The sequence below is a fragment of the Drosophila simulans genome, unplaced genomic scaffold, assembly GCF_016746395.2.
Source record: "Drosophila simulans strain w501 unplaced genomic scaffold, Prin_Dsim_3.1 Segkk5_quiver_pilon, whole genome shotgun sequence".
NCBI classification, from domain to species: domain Eukaryota; kingdom Metazoa; phylum Arthropoda; class Insecta; order Diptera; family Drosophilidae; genus Drosophila; species Drosophila simulans.
The window spans coordinates 454,946-471,981 of record NW_025416856.1 but is presented as its reverse complement, the minus strand read 5'-3'; positions in this window follow the sequence as shown (position 1 = coordinate 471,981).

The window sequence follows — 17,036 nt, the reverse complement described above, 5'->3', positions numbered from 1 at the left end:
TCCTCCCCCAAAAAAGTCGGGTCCGATATGAAACGCCTAGCCGACATCCCTCCCACACCGTTCAAATATATCAAATCCAACTCAGGTACTCTAACAAAAATTTTAAAAAATCGGTATCTTTTCGATACCCTATCTCATCGACTCACTTTCCCCACCCCGGCTACATGCTTAGATTCCAAATTCACCTCGCCTGAAATAGAAAATTCAGTAGCAAATGCAAAAGGAAAAAGCCTTGGTTCCGACAGATTATCCTACCCTATTCTCAAAAACCAATCTCCCCACCTAAAAAAAAAACTTTTGGATATCTTTAATCAAATACTGAACACTGGAAAATACCCACATACATGGAGATCGGCTACCATTATCCCTATCTCAAAACCAAACAAACCTCCTTCCGATATTAGCAGCTATTGTCCAATTTCTCTGTTATCCTGTATAGGAAAAACACTAGAATAATAGCACAAATACTTATCTGGTTTATTAATCGCCACAACCTAATTTCCCATAATCAAGTTGATTTCAAAAGAAATCAAAGCATTTGAAATGCTTTCCAACACTCATCATCACAGTATCCAACACTTCGCGTCGAACGCTCCTTTGACCAAAAAATCATCTCTCCATCTTGGCGACGGACTTTGAAAGAGCCTACGATCGCGTGGGGATTCACGCCGTACTTTGCAGACTCGAGCGCTGGGGCATTGGTCCAAGGCTATATAATCTAATTAAAGCCTTCATGACCAATCGGTCTTTCAGGGTTCGATTAAACAATGTCACATCGAACTCCCACATTTCATACAATGGAATTCCGCAGGGTTCGCCACTTTCTTTGGTTTTATTTATGTTAGTTATTGAAGATATAAATGACATTGTAACTCGGCATAAAGATATTTACATCTCACTATACGCAGACGACGCAATAATCTTTACAAAAATAAAAAATATTAACACAGTCAGAACAAAATTTTTAGAAATATTGCAAAAAATGACTTGTGGGGAGCAACCTCTGGGGCCTCTCTTGCCGTTGAAAAATGCCAACTGTTACATATTTGTCGGAAACAACTTTGCAACCTTTCCGACATTGACTTTAACGTTTTCGCGTTTGACCGCCGAAGTGTGAAGACGTTTTTTATCGAGCTCCGCACAAAATCGGTTGTTTTGAGTGAAGTGAACGCCAAATAAAGTAAACTAAATAAAAAATCCGAAAGCGAAACAGACGCTCTATGCGATGCAAGATCGCTTAAATATATAGTGATTTGTTATCTTAAATTATAAAACTATGAGTCAGAACGACACTCGCGCTCAGCGACAGCGCGAGCAAGACGAACGTCGGCTCTCAATTCAACGCAACAACGCGTACTTCTCCTACGTCTCACCGACAATCCCAAATGCAGACATCGAGCGGTCAATAACCCATAGCCCAAGAAACCTTCTTCTACCAACAAATCAAGAAAGGGCGCGCTCCTGCTCCCCCGCTCTCTTAGCTCCGACAGAAGCCCCGCTACCTCGAACAACAACAGCTGGAGATAGACCGACAGCCCGCTCTACCTCGTCATCGGCTGCACCCGCTCACGCTCAGACTGAGTCAGCGAAAGCAAAACCGCAAGCAATAAACGGTACTGCTGCACTACCAGCAAGACAAAACGAAAACGTAAACAAAAAAGCTGGGTCGACCTGGCAGACTGGAATGGACCGCTACATTCCAATAAAGCGAAAGCTCAGCCCGGAAAAATCGGATCTGGAAAACAAGCAAACAAGAAAAATACACGCGACAACTCTACCTTGATCAAAAATGTAGCCCCTGCAAATACCAACAGATTTGCCTTGCTGGTAGATACCGCTGAGGACGTACCGCTGGGATCCGTTGATATCGAACCGAAGAAAACAAAACCTCCGCCAATATACATCCGCGAGAAGAGCACAAGCGGTTTTGTAAATACTTTGATTGGCCTTATTGGAAAAGATAGCTTTCATATAATTCCCCTCGTAAGAGGTACTATCAATGAAATCAAACTTCAGACGAAAACGGAGGACAACTACAGAAAAGTCACAAACTATTTTACCGCACAAAAAATAGGCTTCTATACCTACCAGCTTAAAAGCAGCAAGGGCCTGCAAGTAGTCCTGAAGGGCATTGAGTCTGATGTAGTATGTGCATATATCGAGGGTACACTGTACCTATAAGTACACAGCAACACTTAGTTGCATTGCATAAATAAATAACTCAAGTGAGCGTGATATAAGATCATCCATTTATGCTTCAAGCTAAGTCAGCATTCCCACGCTGGCCGCTGGCCATATATGCGCATAAGCCCTCTCTCTCATATACATATATATATACGCTGCTCTTCTGCCGCTGTCGACGGCAGCGCAGTCGACAGCTTTCTTATGTATTTAGGCTAAGATCAATTATTATGAACAATAAAGATTCTTTTTCGGAGAACAATCATAAACTGGCACTGACGTGCTCGCCTGAGAAGACTATTCTACCTTGCATTCAACTACTGAACTTACATGGCGTTTATTGATTTATTACATGGCGACCGTGAGGCAGGAGCCTGCGATCTGAGGACTACTGAGGAAATGCTGCTAATATTGCCGATTTGATTTAAGAATTCTAAACAACGACAACAAGTGTGAGAGGCAGGCCGCCCCTTACACCAGTGCGGGAGACCTAGAGACGGGACACTGATGGAAAAAAGAAACAAAAATACTGTGTGAGTAGAGTGTGGTAATGGGCAAACGCGGATGTCAGAAAAACAAAATAAATAAAGGTATAGCACATATTAAGTGGCTATAATATACAAATAAAACACCGCCCCCATGGGCAACGGCACAGAAATTAACTGCCGAATTAGACTTTCTGAAAGAAAACCTCCAGCAAAGAAAGCCGAATACCACAACTCACTCAGCAAAAATAGAAATAATCAATGAAGAAATAACTGAAAATTCACCATCTCCCAAGCCGAAAAGACCCGACGTCTGCCCGAACGACTGCCCTCGACCATTGTACGCCGCAACAGCAATTAGCACGGCATCCTGCGAGGATAGGAAAAATATAAAGGATTAGGATAAAGGATAAAGGATTCCACCGGCGCGCCGCACATGACAACAGCGAATATCTACAAAGCCGACGTTCGAACACCCTGCTCCTGTCGAGCAAAGGGATCTGCCAAGTCTCAAAGAGGTAATAGAGGTAGATCCGTCCGCGAGACCAAAGCCCTTGACCATACAGGAGTACAAGGCACGGACTGCAGCGAGGGAGCAGCCACCTAAAAAGAAGAGGGGTGGCCGCCGGATTAAGTTGCTCAGCGCCCGGAGGCTCAACATCGAACTACTGAAGACGGCAACTAATGAGGAAGACCGGCAGCGCTACAAAGAGCGCCTTGCAGCCATCAATAAACAACTTCGTGGTGCGAAGTAAAGCGGCGGGCTGCGTTATACGCCATAGCCTCAACCGCCCAAATATTATATTAATGTTGTCGATGCGGTTTCCGCTGCAACAAAATTACTAACTTATCAGGGACCCATTTCATAACTAACACATTATACTCAGTCTTAAACTTAAAATAAGTAATAATATTGTAAAATTGCAAATTGCAACCGATGTAAACTGAGTATAATGAATTCATCCATCAAGTAAAAATATGTTTAACAACAGTTTAGACCTATTAAAATTTCGAACTATATTTATATCTGATCGAGATAACAATAATTGACCAATTCTCAAAGTTAAAATTCTATTTGTACTTTTGATATACAAATAAAGACTAATTTTCCCCATATCAAAATGGGACACAAACAGTCGAAAGCGGACGACAACACCGCAAATGTTGTCAATACAATAGAAGTCGTGGATACAACCCCACAGTTAAACTCAATGTACTTACTACTTTTGATTTTAGTTATCCTATCAGCCTTTAACCTGGCCTTAAAACTTTATCAGTTTCACAAAAGATCGTTGAAAAAGACTTACATGAGTCGAGCCAATGATTTAGACAAAATCTAATAGAAACTACACCAAAAAGGTACAAGTGCGATTACATCGCTAAAATGTACATACATGGAATGGCTAAACTTAACCATATCCATAAACAATATTAGAGATGCTTTTGATAAATCCTATAAATGTTTAATAAAACCGCGCTGATAAAAATTCAGACGCTTATTTTTCACATAATGGTATTGATAACACAATACAACACATTACAAAACCTAATAGTAACAAACAAAAGCAAACTCACTGAAGAACATAAAGTCCAATGCTTCAAAGTTCTCAGTTCATTTGGTAAAAGACTACATAATACCAGTGTTAGACACAGTATTATAATAGAAGTCCCAACAGAACTAACCAAAATAGCGGAATTCGACGAAAGCCAGTTAAGAGACTTGGACGAGTCGCAGCCGCTAGAAGATTTAGATATCGAAAGCGATATCGAATCAATAGAAGAATTAAAATTTAATACCGTACAACCAAATACAAGAAACATGGCCAACGCATAAGAAGCTCAGAGAGCATACGTTAAACAGGTATCTGCCACAGTACCTGAATTCGATGGTAAGAAACTCCATTTAAACAGGTTTGTGACAGCACTAAAGTTGACGGATCTAACTAAAGGAGATCAAGAAGCTTTAGCAGTAGAGGTCATAAGGACCAAAATTATTGGCCCATTAAACTATAAAGTAAAGCAATAATTACCATATTGCAGGCAAACGTAAAAGGCGAATCGCCTGACGTTATAAAGGCCAAATTAATAAATGCCCAACAAAGAGGCAAGACCGCGTCTCAGTACGTTACAGAAATAGACAGTATGCGTAAGCAGCTCGAGGCAGCTTACATAGACGGCGGATTAGACGCCGATAATGCTGACAAATTCGCGACTAAAGAGTCGATATCAGCAATGACCAAAAACTGTGCCAACGAGGCACTTAAAATGATCTTAACTGCAGGTACATTTAGTACATTCAACGACGCAATGGAAAAATACATACATTGCAGTACAGAAATAACCGGCAATTCAAACACAGTCTTATTCTATAATGGGAATAATAGACGTGGTAATTATAATGCCTACTATCGCGGTAGAGGCAGAAATAATTATAACCAGAATTATAACCAGAATTATAACCAAGGTAATAATAATAACAACAGAGGTCGCGGAGGCTACCGCGGCCACGGTAATAACAGAGACGGAGGTAACCGAAGGGGTAACCAAAGTCAGAATAATAATAACAACCGAAATGTGCGTAACGTACAATCGGAAAACAGCCAGACCCCCTTAAGCGATCAACAGTAAAAGTGTTTAATATAAACCTAAATCTGAGTATTTTCATTAAGACAAAAAACCACGAAACAAACACAGTTCTTACATTACTAATAGACACAGGTGCAGAAATTTCATTGCTAAAAGCCAAAGCAAAGGAATATAATAATATAAATTTCAGTAATATATCAAATATTACAGGTATTGGGCAAGGAACCATACAGTCTATAGGAACAGTAGATCTTGACATACGCATTCAGGATGTTCTAGTGCCACATGAATTTCATGTAGTACCTGAGAATTTTCCGATACCATGCGATGGCATAATCGGTATAGATTTTATCAAGAAATACAATTGCGTATTAGAGTTTCAAAATAACAAAGACTGGTTCACAATAAGACCCAATAACTTCAGTAGACAGATTAATGTACCAATTACACATAACTTAGACTCCAACACACTCTTATTGCCAGCTAGATGTGAAGTAATCAGACAAGTCAAATTACTCACTAACGAAAAAACGGTGGTAGTACCAAATCAGGAGCTGCAACCGGGTATAATAGTAGCAAGCACCATTGCCGATAGCAAAATCGCATTGATTCGCATTATAAATACAAATAATAAAGACGCCATAATAGATGGCGCGAAGATCAAATGCAAATCAATGAAAGACTATGACATTTTTACAACACCAGTAGAAAAGGAAAATAGAACTGAAGAAATTTTAAAACAATTAAGATTCCCTAAACAATTCAATAATGTACTAACTAAGTTATGCACCGAGTTTAGCGATATTTTTGGTCTAGAAACAGAACCAATATCGGCTAACAATTTCTACAAACAAAAACTCAGATTAGGGGAAAAAACACCGGTCTATATAAAAAACTATCGCATGGCAGATAGCCAAAAACCAGAAATCGCCAGACAGGTAAAAAAATTAATAGATGATGGAATAGTTGAACCATCAATGTCTGAATATAATAGTCCATTACTTTTGGTTCCAAAGAAACCACTTCCGAATTCGACGGAAAAATGTTGTTTGTTGAAAAGGTGCTCCAAGTGTGGAACACTGACAACCATATTGGGAAGATCCTAATCTTCACCCAAACTCAGCGCATTGAGAGCAAAGGCCGAAAGAGTAAACGCGAAATAAAAAGTCTTGAGCCGAGCGTCCGAACACGAAGAAGTTTTATTTGAAACTGAAACTGATACACATAAAAATGCCAGCTTCATGCGGCTGCTTATTTACTAATACATATACATACATACAGTTCATGTGTATGTATGTATGTTCTCATACAAAATTACATATGCACATGTGGAAATTGCCTATATTCAACACACATGTGGGCATTGCCTATATTCAACAGCCTTCCTCAATGCCAACATGTTTACAAAAATTAAAACAAATTTAACATTTTCATAAACCCATTATGCTTTCCCTTTGAAAGATTCTTTGTCATAATGTCTGCTATCATCTCATTCGTAGAAGTGTACTCTAACACAACGTGACCCTCTTTCATGACTTCTCGAATGAAATGATATCGAATGTCGATGTGCTTCGTCCTAGAGTGATGAACCGGGTTCTTCGCTAAGTGCTGCGCACTCAGGTTGTCGCCATGCATAACCGTCGGGGTCTTCAGATCACCGCATCCGATCTCCACTATTAGCCTTCGTAAAGCTATAGCTTCCTTGCAAGCCGTGGTCAGAGCCATATACTCGGCTTCAGTACTGCTCAACGCCACGCTCTGCTGCTTCTCGGACCTCCATGATACTGGTCCGCCAGACAGGAAAAACACATACCCTGTGTATGACTTTCGGTCCAAACGGTCGCCTCCCCAATCTGCATCCACAAAGCCGGTAAATGCCTGACCGCACTTTTGATAATGCAGCTTGACGTCCACAGTTGACGCCAAGTACCGGAGGATGTGCTTCACAGCCACCATGTGCTCAGAATGCGGGTCCTGATTCCTCTGAGCCAACTTCGCCACCGAATGTAGTATGTCTGGTCTGGTAGTAAGCCCAAGCCACATTAGCTCACCAATTGTAGACTGATACTGCCCTGCGTCGACCTTCTGGCACTGCTCACCCGCGCACAAAACTTGATGCCCTGCATCCAAAGGTGTCGTCGCTGGTCTACAGTTCTCGCTGCCATATGCCCGCAATAGTTCCTTGATATATTGCGAATGGCCCAAAGTGATTTCTCCAAGGTCGCCATCTCGTTGCACCTCCATGCCTAAGAACAAATGCAGTGGACCCTTGTCCGTGCACTCGAAAGACTCTGAAATCTTGGCTTTCAGATCCTCCATATCTTCTCTTGACTGGCACGCTAGAATTAAATCATCAACATATACTAAGATGAGCATCAGATTACCTTGACCACTTTGCTGATAAAGACATGGTTCATGATTACAGGCCTTAAATCCCAAGTCTTTTAGAACACCGTCGAGCTTGGAGTTCCACTCTCTGCCTGACTGCTTCAAGCCGTATATTGCCTTCCTCAGCAATAACACCTGGTCGGGATTAGCAGCATCTGTGAACCCTTGGGGCTGCTCCATGTACACAGTATCCTTTAGCTCGCTATTTAAGTACGCCGTGCATACGTCCATGTGATGCAAGTACAATTGCATCTCTGCTGCCAATGCCAAAATGAGCCTCACACTCTCGAGCCTGCACAAGGGTGAAAAAGTCTCGAAGTAGTCCACTCCGAAATTCTGCGAACACCCCTTTGCTACTAGTCGTGCCTTGAAGCGCTCAATTCTACCAGAGACGTCTCGTTTCAGGGAATACACCCACTTGCAAGCCACACACCGGCGATTTCTTGGTAAATCAGCCAGCTTCCATGTCTCATTTGCAAGTAGCGCCTTGTACTCCAGGCCCATTGCCTCTTCCCACTTTGCAGAATACTGCGAATTGATGGCCTCCTCATAGGACTTGGGAATTTCGACGTCGCTAGCCATCAACACGCTAAGTACATTGTATTGCTTCTTCGGGCGCCCTGGTCTGCCCGTCCGAACAATCTTTGGCCGTCCAGGCCCCACATGTACTTCAGCTTCTTCTGCCTCAGCTGCACTCTCATAGTCGTCGCTGCTGCCCACGGGTTCTGTATCGTCACCTTCCCGTGCATTCTAATCACTCTGCGGCTCCGGGTCATCAGTTGCGGGAAACTGGAACTCAATGGTATTTCCATGATTTACCAAACTACCAGACTCATCAAAAAGGACATCTCGCTTCTCGATCACACACCGCTTCTCTTTGTCAAACAGACGGTACCCCTTAGCCGCTATTGAATATCCAATCATACGATATTCCTTTCCTTTGGATTCGAATTTGCCTTTATGGACTCCTTTGTCCAATGCCACTGCTATGGCACCAAAAACCCTCAAGTGGCTCACTGCTGGTATTTTTCCGGTCCACTCTTCCATAGGGGTTTTGCTTTGTAATGCTCTGCTCGTTGATCGGTTCCTCAGATACACCGCAGTGTTTATCGCCTCAGCCCATAGAGCCTCACCCAACTCCGATTGCAGCAACATGCACCTAGCCATTTCTACTAGCGTGCGGTTGGCTCGTTCTGCAACTCCATTTTGTTGGGGAGTGTGTGGAATAGTCAGCTGTCTAGCGATCCCATGTGCCTTTAAATAGTCATCAAAAACATTATTGACGAACTCACCACCATTATCGCTCCGGATACATTTTATCTTTCTACCTGTTTGTCGCTCGACCAGTTTCTCAAACTCGACAAACTTAGTGAAGACTTCGTCCTTCTTCCGCAAGAAATATACAAAAATCCGCCTGGACTTGTCGTCTATGAAAGTGAGAAAGTACTTTGATCCAGCAAGTGACGGTGTGCTAAATGGCCCGCACAGGTCTGAATGGATCATATCCAACAGCTCTTCAGCTCTGCTCCTCGTTATCTTCGGAAATGGTTGCACATGGATTTTTGCCAGCATGCACGTCTTGCATACTGCGTCTGGTTTGAAAACGACCTTTTCAACACCGTACACCATCTTCTTCCTCACCATCTCCTGTAGGCTGCTTGTATTCAAATGGCCATACCTTTTATGCCATAGTGAACCATCAGCATCAACGGCCGCAAAACAACTGTTATGTTTCCCTTGAAACATATACAAATTACCAGCTCTCATTACACGCAGTATTCGTTCGCCTTCCTGAATGACGTCAGCGTAATGTGGTCCAAATTTGACAAAACATTTATACTGAGATGCACGGCTGACTGACATAAAGTTGCCGTTCAAATCTGGGACGAAGAGTACGTTATTCAATACCAGAGTACATAAATCAGTCTTCAGCTTCACTGTTCCTATGCCCTTTGCTAGTAGGAATCCATTTCCAGCAAGACTAATTTTTTCAGTGTGCTCTTCATACTCAGTAAAAACACTTCTGTCACAGCACATGTGACTGGTAGCCCCGCTATCGAGACACCACTGTGTTTTGCCAAAACCACCACCATCCAGCGCATTTAACAAGGAGCATTGTTTTTGTGTCGCGCTCTCTTTGTTTACTTTCTCGCGACGACAGTTCGCTTTAAAATGCCCACGCTCTCCACAGTTATAACAAACTACGTCTTTCCTCTTCTTTGCGCTCGGCCGAGCTTCTCTCGCCGGCGCCTGTGGCTTATGTACTGCAGTAAATGCCTTTGCGCTCTCCGTTTGTTTTTCTCTCTGCTGCTCCGCTCCTCCCCTTCTCGTGTCTTCCTCGATCAGCTTTATATATAGAGCATCGAGACAACGAAATTCTCGAAACTCTCTGGAAGGCTCGACAGCAAAACAACACTGCGCAATTTCTCGGTGATACCAATTTCCACCGCATCAAGGGCATCAAAGATTTCCTTAAATTCTTTAATATGTGACGATATACTCTGCCCTTCCAACAAACGTTTGCTCAGCAACTTCTTATACAGCATGATCGTTCGTAACGGCCCTTTCGGCTGGTGGACATCCTGTAAAACTTTCCATGCCTCAGCCGCAGTGAGACACCCTTTTACATAACCAAGTTGCGAAGACTTCACACTCAAGATGATCGTGGCCAATGCTTTTTCATCTTGGGATTGCCAAGCACCTCCAGTATCAACCTCAGGTTTCACGGACTCTCCTGAAACCACCTTCCACAAACATGCGTGCACCAACACTGAACGCATCTGGATGCTCCACGTTTCATAGGATCCATCCTCCAGCTTATCGATCTGATACAGGTTACTCATTCCGGCAATCTTGAGTAGACTCCAAAATCTAACTCCTGAGTTTCACTACACGTTTCTCCTTTAGGCAGCTCCTAGGGCGCTGGGCCCATAACCTGTTGTTTGTTGAAAAGGTGCTCCAAGTGTGGAACACTGACAACCATATTGGGAAGATCCTAATCTTCACCCAAACTCAGCGCATTGAGAGCAAAGGCCGAAAGAGTAAACGCGAAATAAAAAGTCTTGAGCCGAGCGTCCGAACACGAAGAAGTTTTATTTGAAACTGAAACTGATACACATAAAAATGCCAGCTTCATGCGGCTGCTTATTTACTAATATATATACATACATACAGTTCATGTGTATGTATGTTCTCATACAAAATTACATATGCACATGTGGAAATTGCCTATATTCAACACACATGTGGGCATTGCCTATATTCAACAAAAAAAGATGGCGATTAGCAGTTGACTATCGTCAAATAAATAAGAAACTATTATCAGACAAATTTCCACTTCCAAGTATAGAAGATATTCTTGATCAATTAGGAAGAGCAAAGTATTTTTCATGTCTCGACCTAATGTCTGGATTCCACCAGATAGAACTAGAAAAAAGGTATAGAGATATAACGTCATTTTCAACAGCCAATGGCTCATATCGCTTCACGCGACTACCATACGGACTGAAAGTAGCACCAAACTCCTTCCAACGTATGATGACACTTGCATTTTCTGGTCTTGAACCATCGCAAGCATTTCTATATATGGATGATTTAGTAGTAATAGGTTGTTCAGAAAAACATATGCTCAAAAATTTGACTAACGTATTCGAGCTATGTAGACGACATAATTTGAAACTACATCCAGGGAAATGTTCTTTCTTTATGAAAGAAGTAACATATTTGGGTCACAAATGTACCGATAAAGGTATACTCCCAGATGACACCAAATATGAAGTTATAGAAAAATATCCTATACCAACAGATGCCGACAGTGCTAGGCGTTTCGTAGCCTTCTGTAATTATTACAGACGTTTCATTAAAAAATTTTCTGATCATTCACGCCACTTAACGAGGCTTTGTAAAAAGAATGTCCAATTCGAATGGACAGCAGAATGCAATAATGCATTCGAATATCTTAAAAGAGAATTAATGAAACCAACATTACTACAGTACCCAGATTTCAGCAAAGAATTTTGCATAACAACCGATGCTAGTAAACAGGCATGCGGAGCGGTACTTACACAAGATCACAATGGTCAACAACTTCCAGTGGCATACGCTTCAAGAATGTTCACTCAAGGTGAAAGTAATAAGTCCACTACAGAACAAGAATTAACGGCCATTCATTGGGCCATAAATCATTTTCGACCATACATATATGGCAAGCATTTCATGGTAAAAAGCGATCATAGACCATTGTCATACCTATTCTCTATGAAAAATCCAAGTTCAAAACTCACTCGTATGAGGCTGGATTTAGAAGAGTATGACTTTACTGTAGAATATCTTAAGGGGAAAGATAACCATATTGCGGACGCCTTGTCTCGCATAACAATAAAAGATCTGAAAACAATCAACAGAGAAATATTAAAAGTTACCACCAGATCAAAAGCTAAACAGGAAAATTCCTGTAAAGACGAAGCAATAGTCAAAATACAAGAGGAAAAAGAGCAAACAATAGAAAAGCCCAAAGTCTATGAAGTTGTCAATAATAATGACACAAAGAAATATGTTTTAATCAAAATAGATAAACACAAGTGTTTATTAAAACGAGGAAAAACAATTGTTTCACGCTTTGATGTTGATGACTTGTATTCTAATGAAACATTTGATCTAAATCAATTCTTTCAAAGGCTTATTTCAAAAGCCGGAATGCATAAAATAACAAAAATGCGAATATCACCAAGTGAACAGATGTTCCAATTTGTATCACTAAATGAATTTAAAATAAAGGGCAACCGAGTACTCGAAAAAGTAGAACTAGCTATTCTACAAAAGGTGATAATTATAGACAAAAATGACGAAGCTCAGATTAAAGAAATTTTGACAAAATTCCATGATGATCCTATAGAAGGAGGCCACACTGGTATTTCGCGAACCCAGTCAAAAATCAAAAGATTTTATTATTGGCCCCAGATGACCAAGACAATCTCAAAGTATGTAAAGACTTGTTTGAAATGTCAACAAGCCAAAATTACAACACATACGAAAACTCCATTAACATTGATGCCAACGCCAGCAACAGCATTTGATACTGTTTTAATTGATACCATTGGTCCACTACCGAAATCGGAAGACGGAAATGAGTATGCAGTTACAATCATATGCGATCTAACCAAGTTTTTAGTCACTATTCCAACACCGAATAAAAGTGCTAAAACAGTTGCAAAGGCTATATTTGAATCATTTGTACTGAAGTACGGTCCAATGAAGACGTTCATTACGGATCAAGGTACGGAATACAAAAATTCACTTATGAATGAATTATGCAAATATATGCATATAGAAAATCTAACATCTAGCGCTCACCATCATCAAACTTTAGGAACAATAGAAAGAAGCCACCGAACTTTTAATGAATATATACGTTCATACATATCGGTTGACAAAAGTGATTGGGACATTTGGTTACCATATTTCACTTATTGCTTCAATACAACACCCTCAATAGTCCATGACTACTGCCCATACGAACTAGTATTTGGCAGACTACCCAGACAATTCAAAGATTTCAGTAAGATAAACAAAATAGACCCAATATACAACTTAGACGACTACTCTAAAGAGCTTAAATGCAGACTAGAAATGTCGTACAACAGAGCAAGAAGAATGTTAGAAAAAGCAAAAGCGGATAGAAAATTAAGATATGATAGGAATACAAATAATTTCGAATTAAAAATAGGAGATAAAGTATTACTTAGAAAAGAAACAGGTCATAAGTTAGATAAAAGATACGAAGGTCCTTATGACGTAGTAGATATAGGAATAAATGACAATATAACCATTAAAACAGGAAGTAAGAAACAACAAATAGTACATAAAGATAGGCTAAAAAAGCACAAATAGAATGAAAAAAAAAAAAAAAAAGGGCAATCAATGCCAAACCTTTCATAATAAAACTTAAATAACGGCCTGATCAGCCAAAACAATATAACAAAGACATAGATATAATCGAATTTTTATTAATTCAAAATACATACATATTTTTTCTTTATTCATTTAAAAATTCTATATCATAAATAATGTTAACTCATTAAAAATAATATTTAAGTAATTTTTATTTTATAATGATAATATAGTTGATAGAAAATAACTTCATTTCTTTACGTTATTTTAAAAAAAAGGGGGGAGGTGTAGTATGTGCATATATCGAGGGTACACTGTACCTATAAGTACACAGCAACACTTAGTTGCATTGCATAAATAAATAACTCAAGTGAGCGTGATATAAGATCACCCATTTATGCTTCAAGCTAAGTCAGCATTCCCACGCTGGCCGCTGGCCATATATGCGCATAAGCCCTCTCTCTCATATACATATATAGTAACATATCTACACCCACAACTCCCCAATCACAACCACACACACTATTGTAAACAATCACACACACACATTAATCTCTAAGTACGAAATGTATTCAAAGATCGAGAGCCCTTCGATTATGCTTAGCTTTCATCTACGCGCAGCAAAGTGCAAAAGTCCGAAGTCCAAAGTCTAGACTCTGGGGCGAGCCAATGTCCACGTCCCCTAAACATTCGATCACTTGGCGAGCCAACTGAAATAACAAAAACTTCCGCCCACACAATCGTCTCAGGATTCTCAAATTACTCCTATTTTTCGGGGCTCCTCTCTTAACGGGAGAATAGACACCTCTCTTTCCGGGAGAATAAACGTTGATAACCTTATTCTCTTAAACTTCGCTCTTAAGCTATCCCAATCCGCCTATATAAACCCAATCATGTCCCCATACATCAGTTCAGTTCTGAGTACGTTATCAATCGCGATAACACTGCTAAGCCCACTTCAACCTCGAAGTCCATTATCCAACCTAGTGATAATCCAAAGGCTCTAGTTCTTCCTTTACTGGAAATAATAAAACGTTTAATAATAAATAAAATAACCTCCTGTGTTCTTTTTTTATTAAACACTCGGTCTGAATTCGTAAATGGCGCAGTCGGTAGGATAAATAGAAAAAGTTGTACGAGTTGTTTACAAATATCAATCTAGTGACAAAAGATCCTTGTACGACCAAGCGTATCTTTTAAGATTGAACCACGCGAATCGGCGCTAAAGTGAACATAATATCGTAATACAATTAACTCTTTTTATCCGCAAAAGAACTACGTATAATCGGAGGTTGACACATAATAGTCAAACCTACTGCATACGGTTAACGAAAGTGTAAAAACAAAAAAAAAAAAAAAAAAAAAAAAAAAAAATCAACAACCATGGCAACCGAGCAAGTAAAATTGTTATCGGAATCCCACCTTAATCAAGCCTTAAGCCAAATAAGGCAAATACCAATATTCAGCGGTAATACCCAAGAACTCAGTGCCTTTATCCGAAGGATCGAGTTCATACTTCAGCTTTATCCATCAACGGACATCAGGCAAAAGCATGTATTCTTCAGCGCAATTGAAATGCAACTTGCAGGAGATGCTCAACGTGTATCCCAGTTATCCGGAGCAACAACCTGGCCAACCCTTATGAATGCGCTCATCAGCGAGTATAAAACCCAAACACCATGTGAAGAACTACTTCGTCACATTTACAACACACCCTTCAACGGAAGTATCCGTAAGTTCGTCGAAGAATTAGAAATAAAATCATTCACGATATCGAATAAACTTATGCTAGAAAATGATATCAATAATACTGTATTATACACAAATGCATTAAATAAGACAATCAAAGATGTAATCATGAGAAAATTGCCCGATAGGTTATTTATGACTCTTGCTAGATTTGACATTACGACAGTATCTAATCTCAAACAAATAGCGCAACAAGAAGGCGTATACGAAATAACTTTCAATGACAGAACAAGATCCCAAAATTATTCCGATCATAACAAAACCCAACCCCAAACCTCTAAGAATAAGGGAAACTATCAAAATTTCGTGAGCAATGCTATGCATAACACAATTAAGTCAAATCCAAGCACTACTCCGAAACCCTGCGAACCAAATCCAAAGTTTGCAAGAGAACTCACACAAAAATTAAATACAGGAAGAGTCCAGAATCCATTAAATTTTCAACAAAGAAATAATAGTGCCCCAAACCCTCCCGTCAAACGACAGAGAGAAAGTGATAGTGCCCAATACAGAATGGATACAGGATGCGAAAATTTTCTTCAACCAGCCTCGGAATCAGAAAGCGATTTAGAGGAGGAGGAAACCCATTCTTAAAAATCACAATGAATAATATTACTCTCAAATGCTTAGTAGACACCGGTTCGTCAATTAATATTATGAAACAAAATTTCTTTAATTTTCCAATCAAACCTTCTAAAGTTAAAGTCCACACTATTAATGGCATTATAATGTTGAATCAAAGCGTTTCATTGCAGTCAAGCAAACTTTGTCCCATTAAACAAACATTCTATATTCAAAACTTTTCAGAAAAATATGACTTACTATTAGGCAGAAACTATTTAGAACCAACTAACACTCAGATTAATTATTCAACACAAACAGTCACTATAAATGGCTACATATTTAAAATGTGGTACGACCACATCCAAACAGATGAATCCAAGGCCATCAATGAGTGCCCCAAGTCATCTAACTCAGAGGAAACCCCTCTACATACCCCAAAAAAGGAGAAAACCCTCCGGAAAATTAAGCGGAAACCCCACTTAAAATCAGATGAGTCAAAGGTTACCAATGAGTACCCCAGATCATCCAATTCAGAGGAAACCCCTCTACATATACAAAAAAAGGAGAAAAACATCCAGAAAATTAAGCGGAAACACCACTTAAAAACAGATGAGTCAGCATCCAATCAGTGCCCCAGATCATCTAACCCAGAAGAGTCCAAGACTACCTATGAGCGTCCCAAGACTTCTAAATCTGAGGAAAACCCTCTTATTACCCCATACCTAGAAGAAGCCCTTCTAGTAACATCCTCTAACTACGCCCTAGATGACGAGTTAAGAGAATCTAACGTATTTAGATTAGAACATCTAAATACAGAAGAAAGGGAGCAACTTTCCCACGTTTTGCTTGAATACCGTGATATTCAGTACAAAGAAGGTGAAACTTTGACCTTCACGAGTACGATTAAACATTCCATTCATACAAAACACGAAGACCCTATCTATAAAAAACCGTATAAATACCCTCAAGCGTTTGATCAAGAAGTCAACAGGCAAATCAACGAAATGATAGAACAAAAAATAATTAGGAAATCTAATTCCCCCTATTGTTCTCCAATTTGGATTGTGCCAAAGAAAAGTGATGCTTCTGGTAAACCAAAATTTCGATTAGTCATAGACTATCGTAGTCTCAATGAAATAACCATCGACGACAAATTCCCTATACCAGTAATGGACGAAATATTAGACAAGCTTG